Here is an 18,792-nt window from a genome sequence, read left to right on the forward strand (position 1 = left end):
CCAATTGGTAGTTTTGGATCGTAACACTTTGGAACCATCACTTCTTTTCTGATCCACAATTACCTGAGCCAGGCTAATAGAATCCATTTGTTATTCACTTTTTTTTAAAAGTAAGTTTTTCGTGTTCTCAATACATATAGTTGTTTTTAACAGCTAATCTTCTAAATTTGACTTTTGATTTTGTCAAACTTTATTTTTTTTCATTGTTGTTTTTGAAACTGGACTTCTAGAGATGCAACTTTTAACTTTTATAAAATACAGTTATTTCAAGATGGTCGATTCTGTCTTATTATACTGAGTTACAAACTTAATCTGATAAACAGAACAAAGTTAAAAAGAAGTACTCTCATGAAAGATCCAATTTGTAGCCCAAAGATTAAAGATTCAACTAAATGACTAATGGATAATTCATGAAATATTAGCCTACATGATAACTAATAGATGTTAGATTTAACACATGATTATCATGCTATATTTTTTTTATAGAATTATGTTTATACAATTTAACTAGTTTATCAAATTTACAGATGAAAGGAGTCATAAGTCATAATTATGATTAGACAAAGAATGCATGTACATGCAACTATCATATCAATAAAACTTTTATATGTCAGTCATTATTAAATATTTCTGTCATAAATAATCATCTGCTATTGTTTTGCAACTTTACATCCCTAAAACTGATAATGATATATTACACATCCTAAAGAAGACATGCTCATCAAATTTCTCTACAATTTTAAAAGTTACTACTTTTATTCCACAATAGCTTCTTGATATGAATACGATTGTAAAATAAGAAGGCTACACTTTCTTAAAGACAAGATAAAAACTATAGTCCAATTTGCTCATATCACATGTAAACTATATGTCGTTGAAATGTAAAAATGCAAAAAATAAAAATGTCAAGTTGAATATTTAGAATGACAATTGTATTTATGTAACTACATTTAGTTGTTTAAATAATATCTAATTATCTTTCATTCAACAATTAAGTCAGTCAAACAGTCCACTATTCATCAACTAAGCTTATATTTTCTCATTTCAAATTTAGTGCAACTCGTCGCACGCATATTCTGATGAACACAAAATAATAATGTTTGTATTGTTGTAAAATATTTGTATTGTGGTAAATATATGTAACGACCCGATCGATCGTTCCGAAAGTTTTAGCCCTGTTTCCCCCATTTCTGCTTCATTTTGTATGGTTCAGCTCTTTTATGTTGTATTGGGTGGATTGGCTCAGGTTCAGAATGATTGTAGAGAGAAATGAGACACTTAGTCTCTTAAGCTGGTCATTTAGTTGGAAAAGTCAACCGAAAGTTGACTTGTGAATAAACGATCTCGGAACTTGGTTTTTATGATTCAGATAGTTTCGTGAGGTGATTTGGGACTTAGGAGCGTATTCGAAATGTGGTTTGGAGGTCCCTGGTTGATTTAGGTGTGAATTGGCGATATTAGGATTTTGGCGTTTTCCGGTTGGTAGTGGAGATTTTGATATAAGGGTCGGAATGGAATTCTAAAAATTGGAGTAGGTCCATTGCGTTATTTGGGATGTGTGTTCAAAATTTCAGGTCATTCGGACACGCTTTGATAGACTTTTTGATCGAAAGCGGAACTTGGAAGTTTTGGAATTCTTAGGCTTGAATCCGAGGGTGATTTGATGTTGTTTTGAGTATTCCGAAGGTTGGAACAAGTTTGAATGATGTTATGGGATATGTTGACATGTTTGGTTGAGGTCTCGAGGGCCTCGGGTGAGTTTCAGGTGGTTAACGGATCAAATTCTTATTTTGGGAAGTTGCAGATTTTCTGGTTTTTGTTGCAGAGGAATTTGTTCTTCGCATTCGCGAAGATAGTCCCGCGTTCGCGAAGAAGAGCTGGGCCTAGAGAAGGAAATGTTCTTCGCGTTCGCGAATCTGGGGTCGCATTCGCGTAGGTATGGATTTTAGTGAATCGCAAACATGTGAGAGGAGTCGTGTTCGCGTAGGGAAAATGGAGTAGCTGGGACCCCAGGGGTTTTGTGCATCGCGTTCGTGTAGTTAAGGTCGCGTTCGCGTAGCTTGAGCAGCTTAGGCTTCGCGTTCGCGAGAGGGATGCTGTGTTTGCGAAAGAGGAATAATTGGTCTGTTATTTTTGTGCTTCGTGAACGCGAAGCTTGGGCCGCGTTCGCGAAGAAGGAAATTATACCTGGGCAGAATATTTAAATAACCATCTTTGCGATTTTTAGGCCATTTCTCACCATTGTTGGCCGGGTTTGAAGCTTTTTGAGAGGGATTGAAGAGGGATTCGAAGGGAAACACTTGGAGGTAAGATTTTGGAACTCAATACTCGATTCTATGGTGATTTCTAGCTAATTTGACATGAAATTAGTGGGATTTAAAGCCTAAAATTGGGGAATTAGGGCTTGAAATTGGAGAGTGTAAATTGGGGATTTGAGGGGCCATTTGAGGTCTGATTTTGATGTTCTTGGTATGTGTAGACACGTGGGAGGATAAGGATTCTATTGATGTATTTTTTATTGGATTCCAAGGCATGAGCCCGAAGGTCGGGTTTGACCAATTTCGGGATTTTTGATGTAATTTGATTATTTTCGCGTGGGCTTTGTTCCCTTAGAATATATTGATGTTATGGTTCTGATTTTGGTTAGAGACGGAGCATTTGGAGGCCGAAACGAGAGGCAAGGGCATCACGGGCTAGGGGTTGTCTTGGCTTGAGGTAAGTAACACTTCTAAACTTGGTTCTGAGGTTTCGAAACCCCGAACTATGTGTTCTATAATTACTATTGAGGTGACGCAAATGCCAAGTGACGGGTGTGTGGGAGTACACCGTGAGAAATGCAGCCTGGATTATTCCATGGCACCACTTAGTGACTCTTTCTTGCTGATATCTATGTTATATATATGTGATTAAGTTAATGAGGTGGAAATCATGCTAATTATCACATTAAGGCTTCACGCCAAGACTGTTGAGACCCGAGAGGTCATTTCTTGCTGTCATATCATTAGCTTCATTGATATTCTATACTCAGTCCTGTTCATGCATATTATATCATGCCTCAGTCTCAATTATTGTTATTTGACACATCATATCCTTGTTCGGGCTAGTATCATAACATTTTGAGCCCGTGTGTGAGACTAGAGAGTGATGACTGAGTGAAGCCGAGAGCCTGATATTGAGTGACAGTATGGGATCGGGCTGCCCATCGCAGCGAGATGGATCTTCTCTATAGGCTAGAATGGCCTTCCTCGGTACTGGATGACTGTTGTCAGTGTTACGTATATATTCTGGGATGGATCTTCCCTAGTCTTGTGAGCCATATACGGTGCCGAGTGGTTGTGAGGCCGTATTGATATTATCTGGAGAATTTATACTATCAGATTCATTTTCAGCAGGGTGGAAGGATAATATCGGGTTTCAGTTTAGATATTACTATGGTCCTTGCCGAAGGAGAGGGAGCTCCACGACTAGTTGATCTGAGGAATGGTTATGATTTTCCACGTGTTTCATTCATCGTTGGCAATACGGAAGTGTTGGAATGAGGCCTTATTTGATAAGAGGTTTATCATCGATATTCGGTTGTTTTGAGCAGATGTTGTGATTTGAAGGTTTCGCTATGAATGTTCGAGTAGTATGATATATCCTGTAATTTCCATCATGAATTGTGATTATGGATTGGTACAACGTGTTCAGATTTATTCGGTATGTAGATGTGAGATTATGATCTTATAGATGATTTCGGAAGTGAAAATTTGGTTCTAAGGTTAATGGGCAAGGTTGGATTGTGAAATTTCAGTTCCGTTGTGTTATCGGACCTATATTGGATAGGGTGACGTGAGATCACCCCCGAGTATATGCATGGTAAGGTTATATAGCGATTTATAGGCTTTTGGAACAACTCTGGGCACGTTCGTAGACGAACGTATGTTTAAGTGGGGGAGGATGTAACGAGTCATTCCGAGAGTTTTAGCCCTGTTTCCCCCATTTCTGCTTCATTTTGTGTGGTTCAGCTCTTTTATGTTGTGTTGGGTGGATTGACTCAGGTTCGGAATGATTGTAGAGAGAAATGAGACACTTAGGGGTCGTTTGGTGGGATGCATTGGATAAGCTAATGCATGCATTAGCTTTGTGTATTAATAATACATTGTTTGGTAGGCATTTTGAACCTATGCATTAGTTATGCAAGCAATAGTTATACATCCTATTTGGTATTATCCTATGCATAACTAATGCATAGAAAATAATGGTATTAGCAATGCAATGGGTTTTAATGCATGCATTAGCTTAGTTAAAGACAAAATTATCCTTCAAAATTTATGTTTGATTAAAATATGCTAGTTAGTATATTAATGCAAGTTCAAAATAATCCAAAAATAAAATTATATCCCTAGTAAATAAATAAATACTTAACATATTTCCTTTTTTATAAATAAATATTTAATTTTATTTTACAATATAGGTAGACAAATAAAATATTTTTTTAACTTTTTCATATAAAAACATTTCTCAATATATGTTTCTTTTAAAAAGTTAGAGTGTGGACTAGTTTTGAGGGCATTTTTATAAACAAACAATTCTTTTAGAAACTGTGCAATGCTTTAATACATCAAACCAAATAATGGATAAGAAATATGTCAGCATAACTAATACCAGCATAACTAATGCAAGCATAACTAATACCAGCATTACTAATACACCCTATTCAGCATTATTCTTATGCACCCTACCAAACGACCCCTTAGTTTCTTAAGTTGGCCATTTAGTTAGAAAAGTCAACTGGAAGTTGACTTGTGAGTAAACGATCTCGGAACTTGGTTTTTATGATTCCGATAGCTTTGTGAGGTGATTTGGGACTTAGGAGAGTGTCAGAAAGTGGTTTGAAGGTCCGTGGTTGATTTAGGTGTGAATTGGCGAAATTGGAATTTTGACGTTTTCTGGTTGGTAGTGAAAATTTTGATATAAGGGCCATAATGGAATTTCGGGAACTGGAGTAGGTCCGTTGCGTCATTTTGGACGTGTGTGCAAAATATTAGGTTATTCGGACGAGGTTTGATAAACTTTTTAATCGAAAGCGGAACTTGGAAGTTTTGGAATTCTTAGGCTTGAATCCGAGGGTGATTTGATGTTTTGATGTTGTTTTGAGTATTCCCAAGGTTGGAATAAGTTTGAATGATGTTATGGGATATGTTGGCATGTTTGGTTGAGGTCCCGAGGGTTTCAAGTGAGTTTCGGGTGGTTAACGGATCAAATTCTTGTTTTGGGAAGTTGCACATTTTCTGGTTTTTGTTGCAGAAGAATTTGTTCTTCGCACTCACGAAGATAGTCTTGCGTTCGCGAAGAAGAGCTAGGCCTAGAGGAGAAAACGTTCTTCGCGTTCGCGAATCTAGGGTCGCGTTCACATAGGTGTGGATTTCAGTGAATCGCGAATGCGTGAGAGGAGTCGCGTTCGCATAGGGAAAATGGAGTAGCTAGGACCCCAGGGGTTTTGTGCATTGCGTTCACGTAGGTAAGGTCGCGTTCGCGTAGGCTTGAGCAGCTGAGCCTTCGCCTTCGCGAGAAGGATGTTGCATTCGTGAAAGAGGAACACTTGGTCTGTGATTTTTGTGCTTCGTGAACGCGAAGCTTGGGCCGCGTTCGCGAAAAAGGAAATTATACCTGGGCAGAATATTTAAATAGCCATCTTTGCGATTTTTAGGCCATTTCTCACCATTGTTGGCCGGGTTTGAAGCTTTTTGAGAGGGATTGAAGAGGGATTCGAAGGGAAACACTTGGAGGTAAGATTTTTGAACTCAATACTCGATTCTATGGTGATTTCTAGCTAATTTGACATGAAATTAGTGGATTTAAAGCCTAAAATTGGGGAATTAGGGCTTGAAATTGGAGAGTGTAAATTGGGGATTTGAGGGGCCATTTGAGGTCTGATTTTGATGTTCTTTATATGTGTATACTCTTGGGAGGATAAGAATTCTATTGATGTGATTTTTATCGGATTCCGAGGTATGGGCCCCGAGGTCAGGTTTGACCAATTTCGGGATTTTTGATGTAATTTGATTATTTTCGCGTGGGCTTTGTTCCCTTAGCATATATTGATGTTATGGTTCTGATTTTGGTTAGAGACGGAGCATTTGGAGGCCGAAACGAGAGGCAAGGGCATCGCGGGCTAGGGTTTGGCTTGGCTTGAGGTAAGTAACACTTCCAAACTTGGTTCTGAGGGTTCAAAACCCCGAACTATGTGTTCTATAATTACTATTGAGGTGATGCAAATGCCAAGTGACGGGTGTGTGGGCGTGCACCGTGATAATTGCGGCTTGGATCATTCAATGGCACCGCTTAGTGACTCATTCTTGCTGATATCTGTGTTGTAATTATGTGATTAAGTTAATGAGCTGCAAATCATGCTAATTATCACATTAAGGCTTCACGCCAATACTGTTGAGACCCGAGAGGTCGTTTCTTGCTGTCATATCATTAGCTTCATTGATATTCTGTACTCAGTCCTGTTCATGCATATTATATCATGCCTCAGTCTCAATTATTGTTATTTGACACATCATATCCTTGTTCGGGTTAGTATCATGATATTTTGAGCCCGTGTGTGTGAGACTGGAGAGTGATGACTGAGTGAGGCCGAGAGCCTGATATTGAGTGACAGTATGGGATTGGGCTACCCATCGCAGCGAGATGGATCTTCTCTATAGGCTAGAATGGCCTTCCTCGGTACTGGATGACTGTTGTCAGTGTTGCGTATATATTCTGGGATGGATCTTCCCTAGGCTTGTGAGCCATATACGGTGCCGAGTGGTTGTGAGGCCGTATTGATATTATCTGGAGATGGATCTTTTCCATAGGCTGGAATGACTTTCCTCAGTACTGAGTGACTATTGTCAGAGATGTATATATTTCGGGGTGGATCTTCCCTGGGCCATACGAGCCATATACAATACTGATTGGGCGAGCATTTGAGATTGTGGGCACATGGGGCACTCAGTATGGTGCATTTCATACAGTATGTGCATTGACATGTAGAGGCAGCAGAGTTACCCTCTTTTACCCTGTTCATACTTGCTCTATTTTACTGTTCGAGTTGCTTATTAATTGAAATCATGCCTACGTTTCTGTACATTATTTTTGTTATCCTTGAGGAGGTTGAGTTCGTCACTACCTATCAGTCCAAAGGTTGGACTTGTTACTTACTGAGTTGGTGTACTCACATTACCCCCTGCACCTCGTGTGCAGATTCAAGCACTTTGGATCCAGCGGCGGATGGTTTATCGAGGCTGCTAACTCAGGAGATTATTGAGGTACCTGCATGGCGTTCGCAGTCCTTGGCTTTCCTCCTTACTTTCCAGTTGTGTTTCAGTTGTTCCCTTAAACATTATATTAGACTATGTATTTTCCTTAGACGCTCATACGCTCAGTGGCACCCCGATTTTGGGCTGGATTGTATCTATTCTCGGAATTTCTTATATTTCAAATAGTTCTTTAACAGTTAAAAGTTTTCGTAAAAATTTTCAAGCTTATTATTATCGTGTTGATTGTTCAGTTGAGGTTAGCCTAGTTTCATGATAGGTGCCATCACAACGGGTTGGGTTTTAGGGTCGTGACAATATAGTCTAATAAAATTTGCACTGTTATTGTAAACTATTTGTATTGATTAGCAGGGATATATGTGCAATGTATGTGTTTACAAACCAGTACGTTAAAAAAAGAAAGAAGAAAAAGGCATGAGTTTGCAGTGCCTTTGAAAAGGAAAACGTTGCTATGTTGCAGCAAATATAATGCTCGATTTACAAAGTTTTCTTGTGTGTTTGTATCGAAAAATGAACCAAACGGGCATTTTTTATTCCATTCTTTATAATTTATCAATCCTAAATCAAATTATTAATTATTTTAATTTATCTTATTATAAAATAGTCATACAACAATCGGTCATGATAATCCAATATCCTATCATGTAAAATTGGCATATGAGAGATGCCTATAATATGATACTAACATGTGAAGATGCACGTATAGTCATGACACAAGTAAATCAAGTATAAGATATTGTAACGCCCCAATCGGTCGTTTTTTGCTTTCTAGAACTTTGTTCTCCTAAATAAGACTTTCCGTACATGCTTTTACTATTTTATGACTTGCGGGGATGGTTAGTTCGGGATTTGGAAGGGTTAGGGTTGAAGCTCCCTAGTTCTGTTATAATCGCACCTACGCTTGGCCAGCCGCATGTGCGAGCCATGAGCCGCAAAAGCGAACGAGGGAGAACAGTCCAGGCATCGTAGGTGCGAAATCTTTGGCGCACCTACGCTACAACAGGTGCGAGATCAGAGGTCATAGGTGCGGGCTTGTGCGAAGATGTGATCCCTTGAGCCCGCAGACATGGAGCTTGGCTAGTACGGGAAAATGTGCACCCGCGATGGCTTTTCCGAAGGTGCGGCCAAGGCACCGCAGGTGCAAAATCGTTGGAGGCATTGAGGTTCATTTAATACGAGACTTAAGCCGTTTTTACACATTTCTCTCACTCTTTGGGCAATTTTTGGAGCTTCTTGAGATGGGTTTTCACCTAGCTTTTGAAGGTAAGTAATTTCTACCTAATGTGAGTTTAATACATAGTTTATGGGTAGATTATAACATGTAAATTAGTAAAAATCATGGGTTTAGATGAAAGCCTAAGTTTTCGATAAAAATGAGATTTTACCAGGGAAATGATTATGGAACTTAGTGAAGATCATATATCTATGTTCCTATGGTTATGAGTAACAACTTTCTTCGAAAATTTTCGGAATTCGGGCATGGCGGCCGGACGGTGAATTTTAGGAACCTTACATTTAGGGTTGGATAATCACTTAAATAGCTAGAATATGAACTTTTGAACATATATTGATTAATTTTACATTATTTGAATAGTTTTGGATTGTTCGGCACCGATTTGAGGGTTTGAGCATAATCTTGGGCTGGAAAGTAGGCCTTGAGACAAGGTAAGATTCTTTTCTAACCTTGTAAGAGGGAATCTACCCCATAGGTGAACTTAATTAATATGTGATGTTATTTGTGAGGGCTACGTATGCACGAAGTGACGAGAGTTCGTACGTGCTACTATTCCTGTTTATGTTCGGGTGGTTTTAGGTTTACACCATACTTTGTGGATACCATTATCTGATTATATTGTCAGTTGTATCGAATGGAACTAAGTTGAGGAATTTTAAAAATTCAAAAGTTTCAAGTTGAATTTCCTTTATTTTGAAAAGAATCAAGAAAGGGTATGAATTATTGATAAATTTAAATTTAACCGCGTCGCAAGTATATTCCGCGAGCAGGGTGACTCTTTCCACTACTCTCATGGGAGAGGGTCATTTGCCTCGGCAGGTTAATAGATGCATCTATGGTTCATGCTATTAGATCCTCAGCAGTGGACAATTTACATTTATGTTGGATCGGGGCGTACGTCCTCGACAGAATTTGTGCGTGATAATAGAACTGGAAGTCCCTTTTTAGACTTGGTATTAATTCACTTGAATTGAGAAGTTATTGGTTTTAAATGAATGAAGTGATTTGGTTATTAAATATGGTGAAATGATTGTTCAGTTATTTCTTATTCTGTGTTATATTGTTATCTCTACATATCATGTTTAATTAGAAGTTCATATTATCATATTGATGGCCCTAGTAAGTGTCGGAGTCGACCTCTCATCACTACTTCTTCGAGGTTAGACTAGATACTTACTGAGTACATATTATTTATATACTCACACTATACTTTTGCACTTAATTGTATAGGATTTGAGGCAGGTGCATCTGGTTACCAGTTCGACGCGCATATTTGATCCACGTTTCAAGACTACACAGTGAGCTGCCTTTCTAAGCTGTCCTGCAGCAGCCGAAGTCTTCCTTTTGTTATTTTTTTCTGTCTATTATATTTCAGATAATAGACTAGTATTATTTTGTATATTCTACTAGAATTCTCATACACTTGTGACACCAGGTCCTGTCACACACTAGTAGACTTTTGATTTTGGATTTATTTTATGACTACGAGTTGCATTCATTTGCTTTCGTTTAATTATTTTCATATGCCAATTTCTAAATCTTTTAACAATGAGGAAAATGTTATTCACTAAATAATTTTATTTAAATCGAGAAACCACTAGATTGATTAATGTTGGCTTGCCTAATTACAGTGTTGGGCACCACCACGACCTGAAATGGAATTGGGTCATGACAGATATGAAGCATATACCAAATAAGGCATAAAAAGCCTAACAACTACCATGCGCATGGATAAACCTTGGTACCTGTATATATGCTCGTTAATTACCTCGCATATATGTTACACCCAAACACGTAGCATGTAGCACATAAGTTCATTTTATGAAAAGTTCTTCAAGTCAAGTTTAGTGAGGATACTTATCTTGTCCAAAATAAGTTTCAACCTTCAAGAACACCGCTTCCTTTCACTATGGACCCCAAACATTCACAATCTAGTTGAAGTGTTATTTTAAGATGCACCTAGACACAGGAAGAGGGTTGAATTATATTTTACCCAATTTTTACGATTTCAAAGAACCTGTTGCTTTGAATTGTGCAAACAGACATAAACAGAAATAATTGTAGAAAATTAACCAACACGAAGATTTTTACGTGAAAAACCTCCTTGCTCGAGTAAAAATCACAACATATCCAGTAGAATTTTCCTCAAAACTTCAAAGAAAAGTTTTAGATTACAGCTCTATAACCAAGGAGAATAACTTAAGTACCCTAACTCCTACAATCAACTCAATTGTAGAAACCCCTTCCCAAACTAACTCTAGTCTAAGAAGCTAACAAAAACTCAAAATTCTGCACGAACCTATTGATTACACTTATCTAAATCAAATAGGTTATAGTTTAGAACACCTGACTTATCCTAACAACTAAAAATTTGAGCAGCTTCATCTTCAGGAACTGGTTATTCAGTCGATTATCTTGAGTCTCTAGAAGTATCTTTTTGATGTGATTGCTATTGTCAGAAGTGATTTTACATGATTTCTCTTAATAACAGTAGTCTTGAACTGTGGCAAAAGGTCTCCTTTTACAGTTGTAAAGTTGGCCGAAAATCTTCTTCAACTAATGCTCCAAAACTCTAAATATTTCGGTTAAGGAAAACCTATCCTATTTTGATTTGTTTTCTTTATTTATTTCCAACTCTTTGTAATGACATGATCGGTTGTCGGTGGTTTAAGTTCATGAGTAGCTTCATATGATATATTATGACTTGTGTGTATGGTTGGTTTTAGTTTTCGAGTGGTTCCGGATTGATTTGGAAGAATGATTCTTAACTAGAAAGTTTTATGTTAGAAGAGTTGACCAAGTTTAAATTGTGTATTTGACATCATATCAGAGTTTTGATGGTTCCGTTAGTCTATATGGTGATTTTGGACTTGGGCGTATGCCCGGGTTTGCATTTGGATGTTTCTAGAAGGTTTTGACGCTAATTGTAAAAGTTGGCAATTTGAAGTTTTGGAAAATTTATAAGTTTTATCGGGAGTTGAGTTCGATGTTATCAGGATGGGATTGTGGTTCTCAGAGTTGGAATAGGTTATTTATGTCATTTGGATAGTGTGTACAAAATTTGAGGTCATTACGAGTTGATTTGATATAATTCAGTACGAGTTTTGGAAGTTGAATGTTCAGAAGTTCATTAAGTTTGATTTGAAGTGCGATTCATAGTTTTGATGATTTAAGGCCCCGAGTAGGTCCATGTTATATTTTTGAACTTATTGGTATGTTCGGACATGGTCCCGAGGGGCTCGGGTGAATGTCAGACGTGGTTTGGATCATTTGGGATCATGTTGATTGATGCTGACTATTGATAGGATCTGGTGTGATCGCACATGTAGAGCTCTTGGCACATGTGTAGTGTCTGAAGATATGGTAGAGTATTCACAGAAGCAAAATGGGACTGAGTTTGGGGACTCCACAGAAGCGGGCTTGTGGGCGCATTTGTAGTAGCGCAAAAACGATGGCTTTGGGCGCAAAAGCGAGAAGGAGCACATGAGCGGATGGTGTCTCGCACATGCGATGTCGCAGAAGCAGAATTAGTTTCGCAGGTGCGTGAGGTTGGGCTTCAGTATTTTTTCACAAAAGCAGAACTTCTGTTGCGGAAGCGACATTGCAAAAGCGGCTATTGATTCACAAATGCGAAAGAGCTGAGCAGAAGTTATAAATCGAGGTTTTGGTTTATTTTATCATATTTGGAGATTTGGAGCATAGGTATGGACGATTTTAGAGAGGATTTCACCACATGAGTTGAAATAAGTATTTTCTACTTGGTTTTGATTATATTCCACAATTCTATCTTCGATTTTAGCATTTTATTGATGATTCTAAAAGATAAATTGGGGGGTTTCATCTAAACTTTCCTAAAGTGATTAATTGAATTTTGAACATCGATTTGGGGTCGGATTTGAGTTAATTTAGTATGGTTGGACTTGTATTCGAATGGGTTGTCGAAATTTATAAGTTTTATCGGGTTCCAAGGTGCGGGCCCAGGTTTGATTTTTTGGTTGACTTATCATATTTATTAAAAATTTGATCTTTATCATTTGAGTTTGTTTCCTATGGCATTATTTGATTTTTTGAGTCGCTTTGGACTAGTTTTGAGCCGTTCGGAGGTTGATTTGCATGGGATGGTGTTTCTAAAGTAACAGTTGGCTTGCTCTGCATTTGGCTTACTTGAGGTAAGTAACATATCTAAACTTGGATTTGAGGGTAAATATCCTTGGGCACTATTATATTTGAGATGGGTTAGGGGTTATGCGCGTTCTTGGTGACGGGCGCGAGTGCGTGCATCGAGGTATTGATGATCTGGGTAGTTCTTAGGCTATTATATGCCTTATTTATCTATATTGCTTCCTTGGTATCATGTTTTTCTCCATTTACGTGACTATGTGGGATATTATTTATGCTAGAAATCATACCCAGGCTACCTATTCAATTGTTTGAAACATGATAGGGCTATTTTTGCCATGTCGAGTTATTTTCCTTAGCCGTAGTCACACTATACACTCATGATAGTTATATCCGCCTGTTATATCTCTGTCTTTGTGCACTTTTTATGTTCTGTCACATATGTTATTTGTGTCCTTGTATGTGACTCGAGTTTAAACCGTATTAGAGGCATATTGTGATATTCTGTGTGATATTATTGGATTGTGTTTCAGTGGGATGTCTGCTGTAATGACCTAGCCGGTCGTTTTGTGTATTATAGCCCCATTTCCTTATTTATTGCTTCCTCTATGTGCATATGTTGTTATGTAATTTGGTGGGGGTGGTTGGTTTGGTTTCGGGATGTTTTGGAGTGAATTGAGACACTTAATCCCAAGGTTGGAAGCTTAGGTTGGAAGAGTTTATCGGAGTTTGATTTTTGTGTAACGAATCCGAAATGGAGTTTTGATGGCTCTGATAACTTCATATGATTATTTTGGACTTAGGCTTATATACAAATTTGGATTTGGAAATTTGTAGGTTGATTTGGTGCATTTTGGCGTAAGTTAAAAAGTTGGAGGTTTGGAAGGTTGAGAGGTTTGACCAAGAGTTGACTTTATCGATATCAGGTTTGGATTTTGATTCCAGGAGTTGGAGTAGGTATGTTGTGTCATTTACGACTTGTGTGCAAAATTTGAGCTCATTCGGAATTGGTTTGATATGATTCGGCAATAGTTTTAGAACTTGGAAGTTCTTTAGTTCATTAGACTTGAATTGATGTGTGATTCATGGTTTTGGTGTTGTTTGATGTGATTTGAGGCTTAAAGCGAGTTTATATTGTGTTTTAGGACTTGTTGGTATGTTTGCACGGGGTTCCGGGGACCTCGGGTGTGATTCAGTTGGTTGGCAGATCATTTTTGTTCCTTGAAGGATTAGTGAAACTTTGAGGTTCTGGTGTAATCGCACGCGCGAGGGAATTTTCACAGGTACGACGTTGCAAAAGTAGCAAATTGATTGCAAGTGCGTGTTTGGGCTATGGTTGGTGAAGGTCGCAGGTGCGAAGGTTGACATCATCTACCAATTCGCAGATGCAGATAAGGGGTCACAGAAGCGGGGAATTGTTGGCTGAGCTTGGACCGTAGATACGGAAGATTTCCGCAGGTGCAAACCCGCAGAAAAGGGAATTGGACCGCAGAAGTGGAAGGTCGGGATTTAAGTAAAAAATGCATATGCACATTTTAACTGCAGAAGCGGAGATTGGGAGCACATGTGCGATTTACTGGGCAGTCTACATATGTCAAAGGGTTCGATATTTTTCTCATTTTTGAAGTTATAGAGTTCGGCTAAGGGTGATTTTTGGAGCACCTTTCACCATAATTGAGGAGGAAAGTGAAGATTAATCACTTTTGTTGTTAGATATTGATTACCCATTGATTATTACACCTAATTTTCATGAATCTAAGATGGGATTTTGGAGATTTTTTACTATGTTATTAGAGAGTGAGATGTGATTATTTGAGGGTCAATTCATCATTGGAATAAGGTGATTTTTGTATGGTTGGACTTGTATTTGAATGAGTGTTTGTAATTTGTGAATTTTGTCGGGTTTCGGGGTGCGAACCCGGGGTTGACTTTGTATATTTAATTAAATATCTTAACTTTATCATTTGGATTCAATTCCCATGGCTATTATTGATTATATTAAGTTGATTTGACTAGATTCGGGTCATCCGGAGATTGATACGCATAGAAAGGGCTTGTTAGAGGAGTGATTTGGCTTGCTTGAGGTAAGTATCTTACCTAAAACTGGTTGAGGCATTAGTTGACTAAATTATTTGTGATATCTACGTGTTATTGGTGCGGATATCTATGGGGGGTTTGATCCCATGTGTGAGCACTGGGGTTTTTATCCATGTTCGGGGTAATGCTTAGGCTATGATATGCCTAGAATTGACTGTTAAGCTTTAAGCTATAATATTCCTCATATTTCAACCTTGTTGTTAACTATTTGAGCCATGTTGAAGTTACATAGAGGCTAATTCCTTGAATGAACTTGATAATTGCTATTTCTGAGATGAAATTGCTGATTTGATCTGTGATAGCACACTTTGTACATGCCTACACTTTAGCATGTCCTTTATACCAGTCCAGGAATATGAGATCTGTTATTCATTCATCACATACATGTATTCTTGTATATTTTCTTCTGTGTGATATGATTGGACTGGATGCATGTGACCACGCCAGGCGGATTGTGTTGTTATGCATGTGACCACGCCGGGCGAATTGTGTTGTTATGCATATTACCACGCCGACCAGATTGTGTTGTTGTGCCTGTGACCACGCCGGGTGGATTGTGTTGTTATGCCTATGACCACGCCGGTCAGATTGTGTTGTTGTGCATGTGACCATACCAAGCAGATTGTGTTGTTATACCTGTGACCATGCCGGATAGATTGTGTTGTTCTGCCTGTGACCATGCTAGGTGATAAGTTGGTATTTTACCAACTTATCTCTTCTTGATACTTAGGCTTTAGTATGATGTTGTTGAGAAACTAAGGCATTTATTGAGTTTTAGTGGCATATTTCAGGTATCAAGTGATTTGGAGGAAATATGGAAGAAACAAGTCAAAATGTGATAAATTGAAGAAAAATGACTGCTGCCAGTTAATTCTCTTCGCGATCGCGAACATTGGCATGCGATTGCAGAAGGCTGGCAAACAACACATCGCGAATGCAGAGACATTTATGCGAACCCGAAGAAGAGGCTCATCAACTGCTCCCAGTTGCTCTACACGAACACATGGATCTTGTCCGTGATCGCAGAGCTTTACATCTTTACTCTTCGCGATCACAGTCCTCTTTTTGCGATCGCGATTCACATATCTGGGCAATTTTGGCATTTTACGTTTTTTACCCCAAAACCATTTAATACACGACCTAGCTAATCTTTGGCATATCTTTGACTTATTTTCAGTCTCTAACACTAGAGAAGAACAAGTTTTGGAAGCTAGGGTTTGCACACACACTTGGGTGTTGAAGATTTGAAGCTTTTGGTTGAGAATTTCTTACCAATTTATGTTCATTTCTTCATTTCCTTGCTTTGTATTGAATATCAAAGTGTGTAGTATTTGTTCAAACACTTGAATCTTGTTTATGGAAATATTCATGTTTAAAGTGTGGATTATATATCTTGTTGTGCTTATTTATTGAATGATTTTTTATCTTTTATGAAGTGAGTTATTGTTTCTTTAATTATTCTTGTTCTTTAATATTTCCAAAGGGATTAGTAGGACTCGCCCATTAACTTTGAATTAATTTTGGAAAAGATTATTTGGGGTTGGGAAAGATTAATTAACAAGAACTTGAGGCTTTAACCCTCATTTTATAGATTCTACCTAGGGATAGGATTGAACTACTTGTAGCCATATCCGGGTGTGCTTAATCTCTTAATTGTTTTAGGGATAAATTAATTAGGAAGTCTTGTTAGTATTCGGAAGAAGCTAATATAGAATTATTACCCGAGGCTAATTAACATAAACTCGCTCATAATTGTAAAATCGTGAAATACATTGGATCGTTACTTGAGTGTAATTCCCCGTGTATCCATACTTGTAGTCATTGATCATTTTACTTGCTTTCTAGGTTAGTTAACATTTGCACATTTGGATATAAATATTTTCAAAAACCAATTTTAAGTGTTTGGCATTGCATAACAAGTGATAATTCTCTTACATTCTTAATCGCCTACATATTGTTCTCTATAGAATTCGACCCCGACTCATAGTTGGGTAAATTATATTGCATGTGACCGTGTCCATTTACTTTTTAGTAGTGGAATTGGACGTCATCAAAATTGGCGCTGTTGATGGGGAACAATTTGGCGTAATTTAGGTTGTTTGAGAAATAAGCGTAAGTGCTTTGGTCCAAACTTGTGAATATTTGTGTAATTAATTTTTCTTACCTTGGTCTATTCTTCTTATTTGTTTTTTGTTTATTTTCTTAGTTTTTGAAAAAAAATGGCATCATATAATGAAAATGGGTCGGATGGTAGTTGTTCATACTTTGATGGCCCTTGTCCTTATTGTGGAGGACCACACTCGTGGCAAAATTGTTTAAATTCTCGCGGGGGTGGATTGTGTGCACAATCTTAAACCTATGAGTGGAGTATTTGTGATAAGTGTGGTCGTCAAAATGGTCATTGGGATGATTGTGATTATTTGTCCTTCCCTTCCCCAAACCCCCGCTATGATGATTCTACTTTTTGTGATGAATATGATATAGCTATTGAAGTGAAAGAGATTGAGCATTGTCAAAATGGAGAGTTCAAGCTCATGTTATAATGTCTAATTGAAGGAGGAAACAAAGAACAAAGTGCCTTGGAGGAGCTTTTGGAAAATAGTATCCAAAATGACTTGGCACTTGAAAGGTTGAACTTGCAAATGGAAGAAATGCCTGAAGCTTTAGAGGTCCAAAAAGCCTTGGAAGTTAATGATAGCCAAGAATTTTTCTTAGATGTGGAAGACGAAAATCCTTCCTTGGCACTTGATCAAAACCAAGAAGAACTCTCAAATGCTCAAAATGAGAAAATGATTCTCATGTTGGAGACCATTCTTTCAAATGAGGAGAAGCACAACTTTGCACTCGAGGACTTGAAGCAAGTCTTGACTCAAAATGATGATAATATCCGCACTTTGGAAAGTCAAATGAAAATATTGGTTGAGACTCACTATGCCCGCCAACTTGAGAGTGTGGAAGGAAGTCAAGAAGAGTCCGACTTCGAGGAAGAAAGTGAGCTTTACTTTGAGGAATCAAGAATTGAACATCCGCCAACCGACTCCATGAGTGTTAGTGATGCCAAGAAAAATATGAAATTAGAGTCAACCGGTGTAAATGAAAATATGGTTGAGATTGACTCTAATCCGAGGGAAAAAGAGGACGTAAAATCCAAGAAGAATTGCAATTTGGAGGTTTGATATCACATTCCAAGCATTTTTCAACATTGGAATTATGTGGTGATATGGGAATTGAAATACACGAGTCAATGAAGGATTGCGAGGAGGAAAGATAAATGCCATACATCTTACAATTTGAGGGAACAAGAAGGCAAAATGACATTCCTCACATGAAAGTCAAGAAATGCAAATTGAAGAAATTAAGGCTTGGCTTGATCATCTACTTACCACCGCCACCGCCCGTGGTCACAAGCTTGATTCCAAGTTGGGTGCCCAATTCATATCATCAAAGTGGCGAGAAAAGTAGTAAAGTGACTTGCGTCATTCCACAACGTTAAATGCGACGCTTGGTGGGATGAAACCCATCGTTTTTAAAAATTTAAGTCGTTTTTGAAATTTCTTTTTTTAGAATAGCTTAATATATTATGTTTGACAAATTTGCCAAGTTTCACATTTTTTAGAAGTTGTTTTGGGCCGGTTGCATGGTTCGGGCAGTCCAAACTAGTAGCTGTAGAAAAATTGCAAAAAATTACAGTTAATCGCGATCGCATAAAAGGCCTGGCGTTCACAGAGAACGGAATTTTTCTAAACCTACGCGATCGCAGAATCCGGAACGCGGTCGCATGATTTTGGATAATTTGTTCTCTGCGAACGCAGTAAACCTCACACGATCGCGGTTAAATAGGTAAGTTCCTAATCTTTAAAACACTGGGAATAACAAAGAATACGCACTTTTCCTCAAAACAAAGAAACATCCTTCTCATACTCCCCTAACCCTGGAAACCATCTTCAATCTTCCTCTTGTTCAATTCCTATGCAAAACATTCGCCCATCACTCCAAGGTATGTGCATTTCTCCCCTATCTCTTGGATTTCTTTTT

This window comes from Nicotiana sylvestris, chromosome 5, assembly GCF_000393655.2.
Source record: "Nicotiana sylvestris chromosome 5, ASM39365v2, whole genome shotgun sequence".
NCBI lineage: Eukaryota > Viridiplantae > Streptophyta > Magnoliopsida > Solanales > Solanaceae > Nicotiana > Nicotiana sylvestris.